Below are 19,047 nucleotides of genomic sequence, written 5' to 3'. Positions count from 1 at the left end.
TTGCACTGGATATGTAATGACCATGGGTGACATAGGCTCAGATTGTACCGGGATGTACCTACCCGACACAGGGGTATTAGCATGTGTGGAACTCATAACGCCTGTGTTCTGCACTGATGTATGTACTGGTACATTCGGTAACAATTTTGAATAATCGATGTGTTTTGATTTATTTATACTCAATGTTGGTACATTTTCCCTTGGTAAACCTATGTTTTTCCGTATGGATTAGTTTGTGTATTTTGTGGTGGCTTATTTGTTATCACACTTGAACATTGCTCTGAATACAGGTCATGTGCGCCAAAATGTTCTTATTGTGACTTTTTTGGTATCGATTCACTGTAAGAAGCTGTATGGGTAGTTTTAACAACTGTTGGAATTTTATCCCATGTCATAAGACTAGATGATGCCCCTTGTTGTTTATATTGTGCGGTGCCCATTTGTTGGAATGAAACCGAATGGGAGCCTTTCTGTGCATAACCCGAGGCAAAGAATGACAGACCGGGAGTTGCATATGCTGTAGTCTCCTTATCCTTGTCTATCACACAAGATTTCATTTGTTCATTAGCTTCATTTAAAAATGTATCATCTTCTAATGAAAAATCAACAGACTTGAATAATAATTTAGTAACTTGCAAATGAGGTATTCAAATGAACTTGTCCCAGTTAAATGGTGCTACTTGTCTCATTTGCGCTATATAAGCTGCTATTTTGGGCCCGACACCGGGAAGTTTCAACAATTCTTCCCTTTCACATGTATTAACCTTAATTCGTGCTATCTGATCACCCATTATTATGACAAACAATAATAATGTTCCCGTAAATATATATAATCAGTAAACAAACAAATTATTTCTCATTTATTTACTCAGACAACAACCAGACACATGCCAGACTGTTGATACTTTTTACAGACGGAAACCAATTTCCGGTTTGTGTATTTGGTGTGCACTTCCGTGATTAATTTGCATAAATCCAATATGGCTACACAAATATCGGTGACGTCACAGTTCTGACCAACAGAACTTTCATAACTTTTACAACCTAACAAAAAGTATATAAATAAAGGCAACAGTAGTATACCGCTGTTCAATAGTCATAAATCGATTTAACTGAAACAAATCCGGGTCACAAACCAAAACCGAGGAAAACACATCAACATTAAGAGGAAAAAAACGGAACAACAGAAACACTGAACTTCTACAAAAACAAACGCCAACATACATAGAAACGGACTATTTGATAACAACTGCTATTCCTGACTTGGTACATGACATTTTAAGAAATAATGGTGGGTTGAACCTGGTTTTATGGCTAGCCAAAACTCCCGCTTTCATCGCAATGTTAATAATACAGTCCTAATATTAATCAGGAAAACAGTTTCTACAAACGAAACGTACCAAATCCCTGATTAAAACCAACAGGCTACGGAGTCAACAACCTTCCGAGCATTGAACTGATGAAGTTTCACAGTTGACTGATTTTCACCGTTTTTAACCAATTATCCTCGTCGCCATTATGGTAAAATCTCTATAACATACTAAATAAGTATACAACTGACCTGTTAGTTTTAGTTTGACTGCAATGTGTCCTAAATGAATAAATGTAAGAGTTGGTTGTGATAACGTCCTATCCCACTGGCTGCTGCAAATGGAATGACTGACCAGGGTCCTGCAGGTAAATCACATGACTTCATTTCCCGCCACAGAAGCTGGGAAAGCACCGTCTATAAATAGCTTAACATAATCCCCAATTTACTCACATAATTATGAATTAACTCTGATGTTTTCACAGCTTATTTCGAGTTCAAATCCTTCAAATGGTACTCGTCGAAGACCATCCGTTGTAGCACAATCAGCACTTGTTCCTGTCCTATTCACCAAAAGTTAACATAAGATGTAGTTCTAACATAAAAATATAATGTCAGATTATGGTACATTCGTACATATAATTGGTATATGTGGATATTTATATTACATCTGTCTACTATCAAGCTAATTATACATCCTGTAATTGTACTTATGAGATGAGTAGATGATCATTCCTGTACACTTAACAATACTTTGTGTATTGTGATAAGTCGCCCTACCAGAGAGTAACACCTCCCGAAACGAAAGCTTTAGTTCAAGAAGGGGATAAGGCGCAATTCTAGGCGGTGTTGCCATAGAAGTGAGTACTAAATGTACAAGTTCCGGCCCGGTAAGGGACGAAGTAAAGAAAGAGATCTACTCCAATATTTATAGGTTGATTTTTTCGGTACACACACACACACACACATACATATATATATATAAAGAGGCGGAAGATACCAAAGGGAAAAACAATCAATTCTAAGTCGTAGAGAGAGACCGACTAAAACGAAAAAATACTAAATGACAAACAACAGTATACAAAACACAAAATATAACAAAAGACAATCCCTTGAAAATTCCTTAACTTTGTACAGTTACACGGTCATGTGGAAGGATTAAACTAGTTCCTAGATATATCGACCCCTTTTAATCATACCAGTTAACCGACACGTACACTCAGTCAAACATCTTACAGGAAATTAAAAACATTTAACATGTCATAAGACTTTTGTCCTATCCAACCATAAATTCTTTCTTTCCAACTGAAATAGTTTTTTCCTTTAAATAACAACACCAGTTGTAAACATCAAACATACGTCACTACTGAGAGTAACAGAAAACAATCATAACTCGATCAACTTGCATTTCTAAGTTCACCCAGTCTCTATTAGTCAGTATCCACTTTGCCATGGTCTTCGGATGGGAATTCAAAAATTACAGCACAGTTAAAGGCATCTTATATAACGAAACCATTACAATATTACACGGTCATGTTGCCAAATATATATGCTTTAAATAACGTAAACAATATCAGTTTTAAAACATTCAGTTTTTTTCAAAACAACTATCGAGATATAAACATAGCATTTAACAATAGATATTAATTGATAACAACAAATTGCACGGCTGTCACTCGGTATATCGAGAAAAACGATTGTGAAAGAATAAGTAACGGTGGTCAAGTATTGAGATTGGATCGTGAAAGATCTGGTATAGGATCGTGAAGGAAATTTTATCGAGAAGACACATGCAACGTCATTAAATAATCTAATTCGTTCAATTATAATGACAAATTTTGGAAAAATAAAACTGTCTGTCAAAATGGTTCAACATTATGATCAATATCCAAGAAAAATCAAGGCTTAAAACTACACCGTTTTTACAAAACTACAAAAGTCAGACTGATCTTCGAAATTTCAGAGCAATAAAAATGTAAACAAACATGATTTTTTTCAAATTTTTAATGCATAAACTACTTTTCTCTTAAAAATATCGTTCAATATTACTATTTAGAACAGTACTTAAAGTTATTTTTGATTTAGTTTTATCATAAACTTTGCAAAAACGGTAATATTTGTAAAAATTTGATATTTCGGATCGTAAAAGATCGGGTACCGCATTTTGATGATCGTGAAAAGGATCTTGAAAGATCTGTTGTCGCTTATGAATTAGGTATTGACAATTCACTTGGAAACTCAACATATACCCTCACGACACTTACCAAAGAGGAAATCCTAGATAATCATAGGTCTGTTCTATGTTCCTTTGGAATTTCAACCAAAGACGAAGAACTGGATCTTCCATCACTGTATTGGATACCTAAACTACATAAGTGTCCTTACAAACAACGGTATATTGCTGGGTCTTCCAAGTGCTCCACGAAACCTCTTTCTAAATTATTAACATCTATTTTATCAGCAATCAAAGCCGGGCTCCAAAGTTATTGTGAAACTGCCTATTCTAGAGGTGGCGTGAATCAGATGTGGATACTAAAAAATTCCAAAGATCTTTTAGAGTACATACAATCTAAGACTCTCTCATCTTGCAATAGTATTAAAACATTTGACTTTTCTACACTTTACACAAGTATTCCCCATTCCAAACTAATAGACAAATTGAAAGAGTTGGTATTACTTTGTTTCATTAAAAAGAATGGCGAACGTAGATACAAGTATCTTGTCTTGGGGAGGGATAAATTCTTCTTTGTAAAGAATCACTCTGATTCAAACAAAAAATTCTCTGAAACTGACATTATCAAGATGCTTGATTTCTTAATTGACAACATATTTGTTACGTTTGGAGGACGTGTTTTTCAACAGACTGTCGGAATTCCAATGGGAACCAATTGTGCCCTCTTCTTGCCGACTTGTTTCTTTATTATTATGAGGCTGACTTCATACAGGAGCTTCTTAGGAAGAGAGATAAGAAGTTAGCAATATCCTTTAACTCTACGTTCCGCTATATAGATGATGTTCTCTCACTAAATAATACAAAATTTGGTGACTATGTTGAACGAATCTATCCCATCTAACTAGAGATAAAGGATACTACAGATACAGTTAAGTCTGCCTCATATCTTGACTTACATCTAGAAATTGACAATGAGGGTCGGTTGAAAACAAAACTTTACGACAAAAGAGATGATTTCAGCTTCCCAATTGTGAACTTTCCATTTCTATGTAGCAACATTCCAGCAGCGCCTGCATACGGAGTATATATCTCCCAATTGATACGATATTCCCGGGCTTGTGTTTCCTATCATGATTTCCTTGATAGAGGATTGCTGCTCACAAGGAAGCTATTAAACCAAGAGTTCCAAATGGTGAAGTTGAAGTCATCCCTTCGTAAATTTTACGGACGCCATCACGAGTTGGTTGACCGTTATGGAATAACCGTTTCACAGATGATATCGGATATGTTGCTTATGTCGTAACTACAATACCCTTCCCTTTTCACGAATGTGACTTACCGAATTAGACTATTTACCGGATTTGTAATAACATAAGCAACTCGTAGGGTGCCACATGTGGAGCAGGATCTGCTTACCCTTCCGGAGCACCTGAAATCACCCCCAGTTTTTGGTGGGGTTCGTGTTGCTTAGTCTTTAGTTTTCTATGTTGTGTCATCTGTACTATTATTTGTCTGATTGTCTTTTTATTTTTGGCCATGACGTTGTCAGTTTGTTTTCGATCTATGAGTTTGACTGTCCCTCTGGTATCTTTCGTCCCTCTTTTTTATCCGTTATTGCAAAACATCCACGAAAACGATCAAATCTTTCTTTAAACAAGTGATGATTTATATTTGTAATTGGTATATCAAAATATTGGATTTGCATGACTTATTCCGCTTCACTTTTGTTTGTGAAAAGGCCAATGCTGGTTCAATGTCATTGGATCTGATTATTTGATAATACCACACCGACTTTTTTTTTCTTATAACAATAAAAATTCGTCTGTCCATCCTGCATAAGTTTTATGTCGTTTGAAAAGTTAGGATTGTCTCGTCTGATTTCCATTAATTTTTATGCATAGTCATATCTATAAAACGAAGATCTTTGTTGATTTTTGTAACAATTGGACAAATTTTTTTTTTAAACACAGCAGGAAAACTGACTTGGCACTGGTATTTTCCTTAGTGAGTTAAATATGGTTTTCTAGCTAGCTTATACGCCATCTTGTATGACTGCTGTTTAATGTTCCTTAATATTGCCCAATTGGGTGAGTAACCAATACAGACATAATTGGTTAACGTGGCCATATCTGGGATCTAACAGCTCAAACTGTGTAAAAATACATCACAGACATACAACACAACTTAATGTAACGTTCAAACGTCAAAATCGTGCGCACAAGATTAAAGGTCAAGCGCGCGAAATTAAAATTGAAGCACGCGACATTAAAAGCTTTCCAAACTAGTACGCACCAGATTAAATCTCCGGAAAATGAAAATATTTATATCAAAATGGCAATTAAGGGCTCCATAAGTGGCTCCTTACATAATGACATATACATTTTTCCCTATAAAATACAAAATAAGTAAAATTTGAATACATATAGATTCTTACATTTGTACCACTGGATTATCGGATTTATCCAATCGAGATAGTTAAAATTGATAATTCAACTATCTAGATCGGGTAAATCCGATAATCTACGAGTAACTATGTAAGAATCTGTTTCTCTAATATTTACCAAATACATTTTCATTTTTGATAAACGAAAATCCTTTTCGAGTGGCTTCCACATTCCACGAAGTTGTCAATTTCTCTAACACCTTTAAGCACATTTTGATGAATCCAGCGAGCTGATAAAGGTTAGGACCCTTCAACTCAGCCAATCATCTTCTCAGATCATCGGCATCCACTCGTTGATTATATTCTTTTATACAATGGGTCAAGAAAGGATTAAATTGCCAAAGAATTAGAGAAAAGGCTATACAAACTGAAAACAACACTATAAAAACCTCATGTGTCTGAATCGCATCTCTGGACCCACCAACACAGCAAAAACCTGAAAATCGTATGAGTTGATAAATGAAGTTGGTAAATCGCTACTAAGGGGAGGAAAATTTATAATTTCAAAATCGAAATCATCTTTTTTCTCATCGACTCTGGTATTGAGATGGCCGTTGTAGTCAAATTCGGGATATATGTCTAAAAATGAGGCCGAGGAAGCTGTATAATTATGTGTTGTTTGTTATCTCTAATTCATAACTTTTGATGGGACCCAATCAGAAAAGTTTGTATTGTTAATGGAAAGAACATCTTCAATACACCTGTATGTAAAATTAGATAGTATACCTTCTTTGATCTAACCTTTACGAAAACAAAAACGTACACATTAAGATATTTCGAGGGGAAGACCACCTGACCCCCTCTCGATTCAATCAGTTGTGGATGCTCTACGCATTATATATCTACAAAGATATTTACTTTTCGTCAATTTACGCTCCTGGAGGTCTTATTATCTTGGATGCCTACTTACGTGTAGCATTGCCTTTTAAGTGAAAACAGGTCTAAATATGGGTATATTCATATATGTACATAAAAAATTAAAGCATTAATTTACGTTGTTAGTAAGTAATTACACGCTTCAACCAATTACAAGAATATCAATTGGTAAACGAAATGCTGCTTTCTGATCATTAAGTCTGGTCACGCCTTGTCTTTCACGATCAAAATAATGCGTTGAATGATCTTTCACGATCAACTTTGATGAAAAATCAACAAAAATATACTGTTTCAAAAATAATATGAACTTTTTCATGTAATAACATACTTTTATTTTACTGGACTATCTGACACAATAAAGATTAAGTTCCAAATATTTTATGATATATTGGAATGTTACCATTATATATACAAAACATGATTTGTTTTCTCAATGATTCTCATAGAATTGTGTGTCGCCTTTTGTGTTTTCTTAAAAAGTTCTGCATTTTTCTTTAACTGAGGGCACAGTATTATTAAGGAAGTTGAATCATTTTGACAGACATAATTTAATTTTTTTCTGATTAGTTCCACCTTTTGAAAATACAGCAGATTTTTAACAGATTTTGAAGTAGAATTACACTTAATTGCATTCACGATCCGATACCAGATCTTTCACGATCCGATCGCAATGCTTGACCACCGTTAGTTATTCTTCCACGATCTTTTCTCTCGATATACGAATGACACCCGTGAAATTCTCACTACAGTAATCATAATACAAAGTAGGTAATTTTTATTTTAAAAAGGATATGCTCTTAATCAACTTCTTTCACTGTAGGTCCATTAGAAGTGCTTTGATCGCCGTATTGTCCTCCTGTACTATTTGATGCTCCATTCTGAGCACCACCATGAAGTTTTGTCATGACAAGCGAACATACTTTCTGCAGTTCATTCATTTTATCCTCAAATTCCTCTTTCTCTGCCATTTAATTGACTCTTTACAAGCTTTGCCTAAATCGTCTTTGTCCTGTGTTAAGAGCTTGTCCCCAGAGTAACCGATAGCTTGTTTAACACTGAATATGTATTTTTCTAATTGATTTCTTGAAGTGATACGCTGTGTTTATTTTTCATCTTCTTCTTTATATTTCGCAGCATCGGAAACCATTCGATCAATGTCATCTTTACTGAGCCTTCTTCTGTCATTTGTGATTGTAATTTTCTTTGAATTTCCAGTGTTTTTGTCTTGAGCCGAAACATTAAAAGTCCGTTTGCGTCAATATCAAATTCTACCTCAATCTTAGGAGCACCACAGGGAGCTGGAGGTATACCAGTGAGGTCGAATTTTCCCAAATTATTGTCTTTGGTCATTGCTCTCTCACCTTCAAAGACCTGAATGCAAACTGCGGCTTGGTTGTCGGAATACGTTGTAAATATCTGTGAAGCCTTTGTTAGGATTTTCGTATTTGGCCATTACACCACCAGCAGTTTCAATACCAAGGGACAATGGAGCTACGTCAACTAACTAGTGTCGCTACGATCGCCTGACAGGATAGCTGCTTGGACGGCTGCACCGCAAGCAACAGCTTCAACTGGATTGACCGATTTATTCAGTTCTTTCCCATTCATAAATTCTGACAGCATTTTCTGTATTTTTGGTATCCTTGTTGAACCACCGACAAGTACAATCTCTTGAATACTACTTTTATCTAGTTTAGCGTCTCTTAAAGCTTTTTCAACTGGTTCAAGCGTTGTTCTAAACAAATCTGAGCAATGTTCTTCAAATCGTGCTATGGTTATTTTTGTGTAGAAGTCTGTTCCCTCAACAATGAGTCGATCTCCACGTTTGCCTCTGTACTGCTTGATAATGTTCTCTTTGCATTCTCACAGGCAGTTCTCAATCTTCTGAGTGCACGATTGTTACCAGAAATGTCTTTTCTCTTTCTCTTGAATTCATTTAAACAATGATTGACCATTATGTTGTCAAAGTCTTCGCCTCCAAGGTGAGTATCTCCAGCTGTTGAGCGAACCTCGAACAATGAACCCTCGTCTGTCGTTAGAATTGAAACTTCGAATGTTTCTCCTCCCAAATCAAATATTAGCACGTTTTTCTCGCCTGATAAACTCTTGTCAAGACCGTAAGCTAAAGCAGCAGCTGTTGGTTCGTTTATTATTCGCAGTATATTAAGTCTTGCAATAAAACCAGCATCATTTGTGGCTGGTCTTTGAAAATCATTAAAGTATATAGGAACTGTGATGACGGCATCTGTAACATTTTTTCCAAGTTAAGCATCAGCGGTTTCTTTCATTTTAACCAATACCATTGAACTTATTTCCTCTGGGGTAAATGTTTTTGTTTCTCCTTTGTATTCAGCTTGTTGTTTTTTCTTGCCACCTCTGTTGATGACCATGAATGGCCAATGTTTCATGTCTGACTGTACTATTAAATCACTAAAGTTTCTGCCTAACAGTCTCTTTGCATCGAAAATTGTATTTTTGGCATTCATAGCGCCTTTTTCTTTAGCGGCATCACCAACAAGTCTTTCAGTATCCGTGTAAGCCACATAACTTGGAGTTGTTCTGTTCCCTGGTCGTTGGCAATGATATTTATTATTATTAAAAAGTCGTAATGTAGGAAATTAAGCATTTATTTAATTGATTTCAAGCGATGTTATTGTTCTTTGTCGCACACTATCAACAACAATAAACAGCTTACCAAAAAATACTCATCAAAGATACCAGTCTTATTATTTTGTTCCCCAAACGCGCGCAAAACGCAATGATAAAACAGCTAAACTTTACAATGAACTTTCAAAAGTAAGCACAACACTTTAACTTGATGAACTCTTTCAGGGATGACCATGATTTTTAATTAATTATCTGAAAATCCTGAAATATATCAGAAACCACTTAAAATCTCTTTCAAAAATGGTTTTTGTAAGTACCAGCTCTTACAAATTCCGGAAATTTCAAATTTTTATTTTTGTTTTTTTATCATTCCTGCTCCTTGTGAAATAACAATATAAAATGAAGCATTTAAATTCATTTCAAAGGCGCATTTGCTACGAGTTTGACAGTTTAACTTACTGTGACTTGACTATAGGTGTTGCCCTTTACTATAACTATTGTTCAAGCAGATGGTATAAATGACAATCCAATTTGGACGCTTAAAATAACCAGAGGGTATTGTATGAGATACATGTACTGTTTTTTCTCTCTTACTGTAAGCAAACCATTTTTTCCCCTGAAGTTTTTCTTCATCTTGAGTTATTCTTAAACTAGTATAATATTGGTAGGGGAAAATGTTCTGATTTTTCATTATTTTGAATCTCTGATAGATATGATTAATCTAATGTTGACCAAAAACATTTAATTCAGTGTAAGATTTTTGCAACTGCATGTTAACATATATTGAAATTAAAAGTGTTTTACCCTAATTCACGAACGTTTGAATTAATTTCCCTTGTTTACAGTATTGTCCAGTTGTCAGTGAAACAAAAGTAGCTAATCAGGTGTTTTTTTTTTAGTTTCAGATTTTTTTTAAAGAATGGAATGCATAAAGGAGGAAATGATTCGTTCAAAAAAGTTTATTGTGGCTTTCACATGTTCATGTGAAATTCAAAATGATAATTTTGGAGTATAGCTTGCAGCAAATCTATCGGCATTTTTGTGCATAAAAATACTGTGTTCATTTAAAGGAATTTACTTGATATACTATTTAAATAATATAACAACTTGGCAAGAAAAGAAAATCAATCAAAAGAAAAACACCAGTATACAAAACACAACATAGAAAAACTAAAGACTGAGCAAACACAAACTCAACTTAATCCGGTGGTGATCTCAGGTGTTCCGGAAGGGTATGCATATCCTGCTCCACATTTTGAATCCGTCGGGATGCTCATGTAAGAACAAACCCGGTGATAAGTTTAATTCGATAAATTGCATTCGAGGAGAAGAGGACTGGATTATGGTTACGACAATTGGGGAAAATCTGTCGTCATCTGTGCAACAGTTATTCCATAACGGTCAATCAATTTGTGATGGAGTCCGTAAAATTTTCGAAGGGATAATATCAATTTCCCGACTTGGAACTCTTGATTTAATAGCTTGATTGTAAGCAGCAACACTCTGTCAAAGAAATCATGATAGGAAATGCAACCTCTGACTGGGAGATATATACTCCATATGCAGGAGCTGCAGGAATGTTGCTACATAGAAATGGAAAACTCACAATTGGGAAGTTGAAATAATCTCTTTTATCGTAAAGTTTTGTTCTCAACCGACCCTCGTTGTCAATTTCTAAATAAAATACAAGATATGAGGCAGTCTTAACTGTATCTGTTGTTTTCTTTATTTCAAGTTCGATCGGATAGATGCGTTCGACATAGTCACCAAACTTTGAATTATTTAGTGGGAGACAACATTTTTATAATGGAACGTGAAGTTAAAGGATAATGCTAGCTTCTTTTCGTTCTTCCTAAAAAGTTCCTGTATGAAGTCAGCCTAATTAATATGAATAAATGAACAGGTCGGCAAGAATAGGAGCACAGTTGGTGCCCATGGGAATGCTAATAGTTTGTTAAAAAATAACGTCATCCAAACGTAACACATATGTTGTAAATCAAGAAATCAAGCATCTTGATAATATCAGTTTGTTTGAATCAGAGTAATTTTTGTTTACATAAAAAAGATTTATCCTTCTCTATTCATTTGGTAAAAGACTTTCCGTTTTGAATTTTTCTTGGAGTTCCGTGTTTTTGTTATTTTATTTTTTCCCTAAAAGAAGATTTTTGTATCTACGTTGGGCAATCTTTTTTATGAAACAAATCAGTAATAGATTATCGAAGTCAAAAACAATAATTTCAGCTCAACTTCATCTGTATACCAGCGATTTTTGCTTAACCTTAGTTTGATATTGCTTGTGCTATGATCAAATTGTTAAGTTTTTGAAAAGAAGATCAGTAGAGAACCGATTTCGTTGACTGAGTGACTCGGCCTTTAAAATTCATTCTTTTCATAAATACAGGTTAGCAGGTAAGAGATGGTGTACCTGATAATTATTTTTTTTTATCAATGGTATAAAATCAAACAGAACATGTACAATCGTCATTATACCATTGCATAGATTTTCAGACTTCATGTCAACTGGTCAATGGTTAATAGGATGTAGCACAGTCCTAAAAGTGTTGATAATATATCACGATTCAATGCATTGTTTATTGTTTTTATGGAACTTTTGAAATTCTCATATACCTTTATGAATATTATAAAAAAAATATGAGGATTTCAGTCAATATTAAATGGACATGAATTTGGCAGTTAATGACTCATTAATAACGTACTACACATTTTGTATTTAAACATCATACAACTATTCCTTGTTTTAAAGCATGTAAACGTGAAAATAACATATATATCATTTGACATACCAAATACTGAACTCTTTTTATAACCGACTCTCTTCTTTCCCGTACTGCTTTTTAAAATCAAAACGAAAGTTCGCGGTTTTTTCTGACTGTGATGGAAATGTTTAAAGTTAGAACATTGATTTTAGAGCGATAGCATCGGTCATTCACATTACTGAAGTATGGTGACATCTAATACTATCGAACGAATATTGGTTATTTTTGGATAATACATATATACCTGTATGAAATGTGACGCCTGGAAATGACACGGAAACCAGCCGTAGAATTCATACCATATCCTGGCATCATTCCATTGATTAGAGAATGTATGTTCAAGCGTCAACCAGGCGAAAACTAGGCGGAAACCAGGCGTAAAATTAGGCGTAATATTTAAATGAGTACGCCTGGTCGGCAGAAAACCAGGCGTAATTTCCTTACATAATACTACACTTATTTATGTAAATCAGTGTATGCATGACCCTGTGTAATTTGTAGAAACTTGTACTGTTGCTTACAATTTTTCATTATTTTGTCATTAATCTTGAAATACTGTCCACTGAAGAAGCTACATAAAAACATTTTTTTTAGCTAGACACTGGCTCAATTAACATGATTAAGTTTAAGTTTAAATGGGAATAATATGACAATTAATTTTACTGGAAATAAAACTAACATTTGACTAAGTTATTTTGAAAACTGTCATTTAAACTGAAAAATCAGTGAGTATACTGTAATTTAAGTAATAAAAGATTTAAATGGTATTATCCCTTGCAAATGGAAATGCTGCATGAGGATTTCTAGAATTTGAATTGTTAAAAATAAAAACATAATTTACTTGGTTACTTACAAAATTATTATTTACCATACACATTCCTTTCATCAATTTGATTCCATAATTCCAATTTCAAATTCTTATAAAAAGCAGAATTAAGCAAAACTTCACCTGAATATTATTAAGCTACCATATGTCAAACTCTCGCAAGCTTATACCAGAGAGCCAAATTTGAAAAAAATTCAATCCCATGATCCTTTGCAACGAAGTATTCTGGGTATCATTATTTTCGCCCTTCCAACTGGTTTACGCCTGAAGTAAAAAAATAACGCCTGTTTTTTCAATTTACGCAAGGTTTACTTCTATTTTCTACGCCTGTCAATGCTACAAATTTATTTTTCCTGCTTTATTACGCCTGGATCTGGAAATGTAACTACCGTTTATGCCTGGTTTACGCCAGATTTCCAGGCGTAATGCGCCTTATTATTTTGTACGGGTTCCAATCGAAATTTATTAGTGTTTAAAGTGAAAGTTTGATAAAGACCAAGTACTTTGAAAAAAGACGTTTGAACCATATCTCAAAATGATTATTAGACAAATAATTATCAACATCAAACATTGATTGACTATGTTTTTTTTTTTATAGTTTTCTCTGCTTAAAAAAAAGATAAATATCCGCATATATGCTGCTTAATTATTGTTTGTGCATGCGCGTTGAACATACTACCACAGATAGAGCAGTACTTTAGAATCCCACCTAACATTCTCTTTAAATACATATAAAAAAGAAACTGTCAACGACTGTTGATGAACAGTAAGTAATTATTACAAACCTTAAATCGGAAACAGACAAATCAAATCCTCTTATGTTAATTCTTAAACATTAACCTTTTAAAATCATGTTTTAATTTATTCCTAAAGAATTTGGTCTTATGTATAAAAAAAAACTTTAAAATTGGACTTTCGACAACATTCGAGCATATCTAAGACCAACACTAGCTGTATTGTAGTTATATTTACTATTCAAAAAATTGAAATAACATTCCCAATATTTATTCGATTTTATTGGAGAAAGCGAAAGATACCAGAAGGACATTCAAACTCATAAATCGAAAATAAACTGACAACGCCATGGCTAAAAGAGAAAACGACAAACAGACAAACAATAGTACACAAAACACAACATAGAAAACTAAAGATTAAGCAACACGAACCCCGCCAAAAACTGGGGGTGATCTCAGGTGCTCCGGAAGGGATGTTACGAACTTTAATAATGATGATAACAGAGGATTTCAAACTAAACATAATTTTCTAACTTTAGACTTTCTTGAATGATCAGGAACCTTCGTTTCAGAGTATATAAAAGGCGATGCTGTTAGGAGAGGAATCATTAACAAAATAGACGACAGTTAATAAGTGAGTATTAAGGATTAAAGCAAAGATTTAAAACCAGGAGATCTCGAAAGAAAAATCATAAATTGATATCTACTGGTATGTAATTCACTTCTTTTAACATTTTTACAATAAAGAGTTAACAGGTTCAGTAACTTTAATGTACACTAAATAAAAAAAAATGTTTGCTGTATATTGATCAAATAAAAGAGATCATAATGTGAAAGTGTTGTATTTATTATAAGAAAGTATTCCTTTTTTTGTCTACAAATTTAGCGTTTTCTGTCCTAACTAGTGGCTGAGAGTAACAGATCCTGTGTGAAGTCACTCAGGAACAATAAACATAGTTGAGAAATAATCTGTTTGTTAAATTTGCGCCTAAGTTTTTAAAATAAGATACAAATTATGTTAAGATGATGATAATAAAAATCAATGACCTAGCTTTAACTGGTCAGATCAGGCAATTCTCACAATTTATATAAGTATAAGTATTTTGCAGTTTTACATTCTAAGTAAAAGTTGGTTTTAACTCAGTTATACAGAAATATAATAATAACAACTATTATCTTTCCAGATTATTTATCGTAGACAAACGTGAAATAACTTTATATGGCAGGAAAAGGTCCAGCAATTGGAATTGATCTTGGAACAACTCACTCGTGTGTTGGTGTTTTCCAGCATGAAAAAGGAGACATCATTGCCAATGACCAGGGGAACAGAACAACTCCAAGTTACGTGGCTTTCACGAATACTGAAAGACTTGTTGATGATGCAGCTAAAAATAAAGTCGCACTGAACGCAACAAATACAATTTTCGATGCCAAGAGACTTTTTGGCAGAAATTTTAGTGATTCGACAGTCCAGTCAGACATGAAAAATTGGCCATTCAAAGTTATCAATAGTGGGAGCAAGCTAAAACTACAAGCGGTACACAAAGGAGAAACAAAAACATTTACCCCCGAGGAAATAAGTTCAATGGTATTGGTTAAATGAAAGAAACTGCTGAAGCTTCATCACAGTACCTGCATACTCTAATGATTCTCAAAGACTAGCTACAAAAGATGCTGGTTTCATTGCATGACTTAATGTACTGCGAATAATAAAAGAGGCAACAGCTCCTGCTTTAGCAAGAATTTATCAGGCGAGAAAAACGTTTTGATATTTGATTTGGGAGGAGGAACATTCGACGTGTCAATTCTGTTGATTGATGAAAGTTCATTGTTCGATGTTCGCTGAACAGCCGGAGATACTCACCTTGGAGGCGAAGACTTTAACAACAGAATGGTCAATCATTTTGTAAATGAATTCAAAATAAAGTGTGAAAAGACATTTCTGGTAACAACAGTACACTAAGAAGATTGAGAGAAAGCAAAGAGAACATTATCAAGCAGTACAGAGGCAAACGTGGAAATCGACTTATTGTTTGAGGGAATAGACTTCTACATTTAAATCATCCAGAGCACGGTTTGAAGAACTGTGCTCAGATTTGTCCAGAACAACACTTGAACCAGTTGAGAAAGCTTTAAGAGATGTTGAACTTGATAAAAGTAGTATTCAAGAGATTGTACTTGTCGGAGGTTCAAAAAGGATACCAAAAATACAGAAAATGCTGTCAGAATTGATGAATGGGAAAGAACTGAATAAATCGGTAAATCAAGATGAAGCTGTTGCTTACGGTGCAGCCTTCCAAGCAGCTATCCTGTCAGGCGATCGTAGTGACACTATCAAAGATGTACTTTTAGTTGACGTAGCTCCATTGGCCTTTGGTATTGAAACTGCAGGTGATGTAATGGCCAAACTAATTAACAGGAATACAAAGATCCCTACAAAGGCCTCACAGATATTTTCAACGTATTCAGACAATTAACCAGCAGTTAGTATTCAGGTTTTTGAAGGTGAAAGAGCAATTACCAAAGACAATAATCATCTTGGAAAATTCGATCTCACTAGTATACCTCCAGCTCCCCGCAGTGTGCTTAAGATTGAAGTGGAATTTGATATCGATGCAAACGGACATTTAAATGTTTCGGCTCAAGACAAAAGCACTGGAAATTCTAAGAAAATTACAACCACAAATGATAGAGGAAGATTCAGTAAAGAGGACATCGATCGAATGGTTTCCGATGCTGAGAAATATGAAGAAGATGAAAAACAAACGCCGCGTATCACTTCAAGACATCAATTAGAAAACTACATATTCAGTATTAAACAAGCTATCGGTGATTCTGGAGACAAGCTGTCGACACAGGACAAAGACGATGTAGGCAAAGCTTGTGAAGAGTCACTTAAATGGTTGGATAATAATTCTCTGGCAGAGAAAGAGGAATTTGAGGATGAAATGAAGGAACTGGAGAAAGTATGTACCCCCATCATGACAAAACTTCATGGTGGTGCTCAAAAAGGACCATCAAATAATACAGGAGGACAATACGGCGGTCAAAGCACTTCTACTGGACCTACCGTGGAAGAAGTTGATTAAAAACTCAACCGTTTATGAGTTAAATGCACTTTGTAAATAAACAATTACTTACTCTGTACTACAAATTACTGTTGTTTTACCTTGTTTTATCAGTTGATGTTTATTGTAAAATGTTATCTTTTTACTATTTGTTTTAAGAATAAAACGTGTTATAAAATTGATAATGTTCACGTTAATTAAAGCATATATAGTTGGCAACATGAACGTTTAATATTGTAAAGGTGTCCTTATATAAGATGCGTTAAATTGTCCTGTAATTTTTGCACTGAAAGAGATTTCCCATCCGAAGACCATGGTAAAGTGGAGACTTATCAATAGAGACTGAGCGAACTTCAAAATGCTAGTTTGTTGAGTTATTGTTTTTTTGTGTTACTCCCAGTTGTCACGGCTGTTTAAATGGTACAACTGGGATTGTTATCGAAAGAGGGAAATATTTCAGTGGGAAAAATAATGTTTGGATTAAACAAAAGTCTCATGAAAAATTAAATGTCTTTTTTAAAATTTCCTGTAAGGTTTTTTCTTGGGTGTTATTGTATGTATAATTTGTCATCAAAATAACTTTAGCAATCAGTTGTCTTTTGTTATATTTTGTGTTTTTATTTCGTGTTTTGAAGTCTTTTCGTCATTTTTCGTTTTTCTGATGAAGTTTGTCTGTCTATCTCTTCGACTTATTAGTTTTGATTATCACTTTTGGTATCTCCCGCCTCTTCTTTTATATCTTCATGTTTGTTTGCCTATTGGAAATGTTTTTTTGATGGCAGATCTTTGATATTCTCATTTGTTATTACATGGGGCTATTTAGAGCTTGACATTGTGTGTATAAAAGGCCCTTGTTTATTCTGGAAGACCATAATTTAACTCTCGGTGTCTCTTTTATTATTTTTCTGCGTCGCTTTGTTGCTGTCTCGTTTACCTATAATCCATAACTCCTTTTATTCATAGGAAATAGCTAAAGTATCAAATGAAAGATTACGTTATACTTTTTTTCTTTGCAAATTCAAAACTAGATTTTTCTTACCAAATTCACCTTTCGGTGATTCAAAAAGTACCTTACATTCAAATTCCAAGTAATCACATCATTTATAGAAAAACGAGAATAGCATTGAAAATGTATTGATTACATAGTACACGCTTAGTTAAATGAGATATGATGAAGTAGCAAAATGGTGAGATTATGTCACTTAGAAAAAAAATCACATAACTTGTAAAGGAGCATACATTACAAAGACTGTGTTATTTTCTGACGTACTTAAAATCATCAGCCTGGTATCTAGGTTGAGCTTTCACAACCTGCGGGTAGACACCAATCGTGATAGACGTTTCTCTCCCAATGGTATCGCCAGCCCAGTAGTCAGTATGTTTGTGTTGACATTAAATATCATTGATATGTTAATTTTTGTTAATTTACTGTTTATAAAATGTTGAATTATTCGAAATACGAAGGTTTTTCTACCCCTAGGCATAGATTGATTTAGCCGTATTCGGAACAACTTTTTCAAGAAACGTTCAGTTTTTAATGCACTTCAACTTCGTATTTGATTTGGCAGGCGGTTTTAATTACAAGTGCCACCGACGATTCTTATGTAGACGAAACGCGCGTCTGTGGTACTTAAATTATAAGCCTGGTATCTTTTATGATTTTTTTTTATATTAATGCAACCATACAGCAACATCGAATATTTGACAAACTCCGGTCAAGGTTGTGTTCCACAAAAACCAATGTAACACATATCAGACGTTTAACCCCTCCCCAATGTGGCTTATTGCTTAATTGAGAAAATATTCTTCTTTAAATTATGACACTGTTTTCGGTACTTTAAATTGACAATCAATGGATTGCTACTTTTAAATCTTGCCTTTTGATCTAATTGCTGTGTTAATTTTTATAGATCTAGTTACGTTTTCGGATCTACCATTTTACGTTTGGGGTTAATAAATTCGACTGTTATAGGGCCTCTTCAGCCCTGGTGAGAGACCATGTATATCATGACACTAAGAAAATATTACTGGCTGGAGATCGTGTTTACAGGATCGACGTTAACATAGTTAAATAAAAGAAGAAATTTGAAAAACGTGAATGAACGAGTGACGATAATTTATATACGAGAAGATGTCATGTGATTACAATTATTATCGCAATAATCTAATTTTCATTGCAAACAAGATTTGGCCTATTAAAATATTGAGAAACCATCGGAAATAGAGCCATTACA

At 34.2% G+C, this 19,047-nt stretch overlaps 3 pseudogenes; 2 read left to right on the top strand and 1 right to left on the bottom strand.

The window, feature by feature from the left end:
- LOC127713934 (heat shock protein 70 B2-like) overlaps positions 1-16,834 on the top strand; it is a 34,615-nt pseudogene extending 17,781 nt beyond the window's left edge.
- LOC127713935 (heat shock protein 70 B2-like) lies at positions 7,599-9,379 on the bottom strand (annotated as a pseudogene).
- Positions 14,945-15,815, top strand: LOC127713936 (heat shock 70 kDa protein-like; annotated as a pseudogene).
- Positions 16,835-19,047: the final 2,213 nt, after the last annotated feature.

The sequence above is a fragment of the Mytilus californianus genome, unplaced genomic scaffold (assembly GCF_021869535.1).
Source record: "Mytilus californianus isolate M0D057914Y unplaced genomic scaffold, xbMytCali1.0.p SCAF_9, whole genome shotgun sequence".
In the NCBI taxonomy this organism is placed as follows: Eukaryota; Metazoa; Mollusca; class Bivalvia; order Mytilida; family Mytilidae; genus Mytilus; species Mytilus californianus.
Note: the sequence above shows the minus strand (reverse complement) of the source record. Positions and strands in the feature narration are given on the sequence as shown.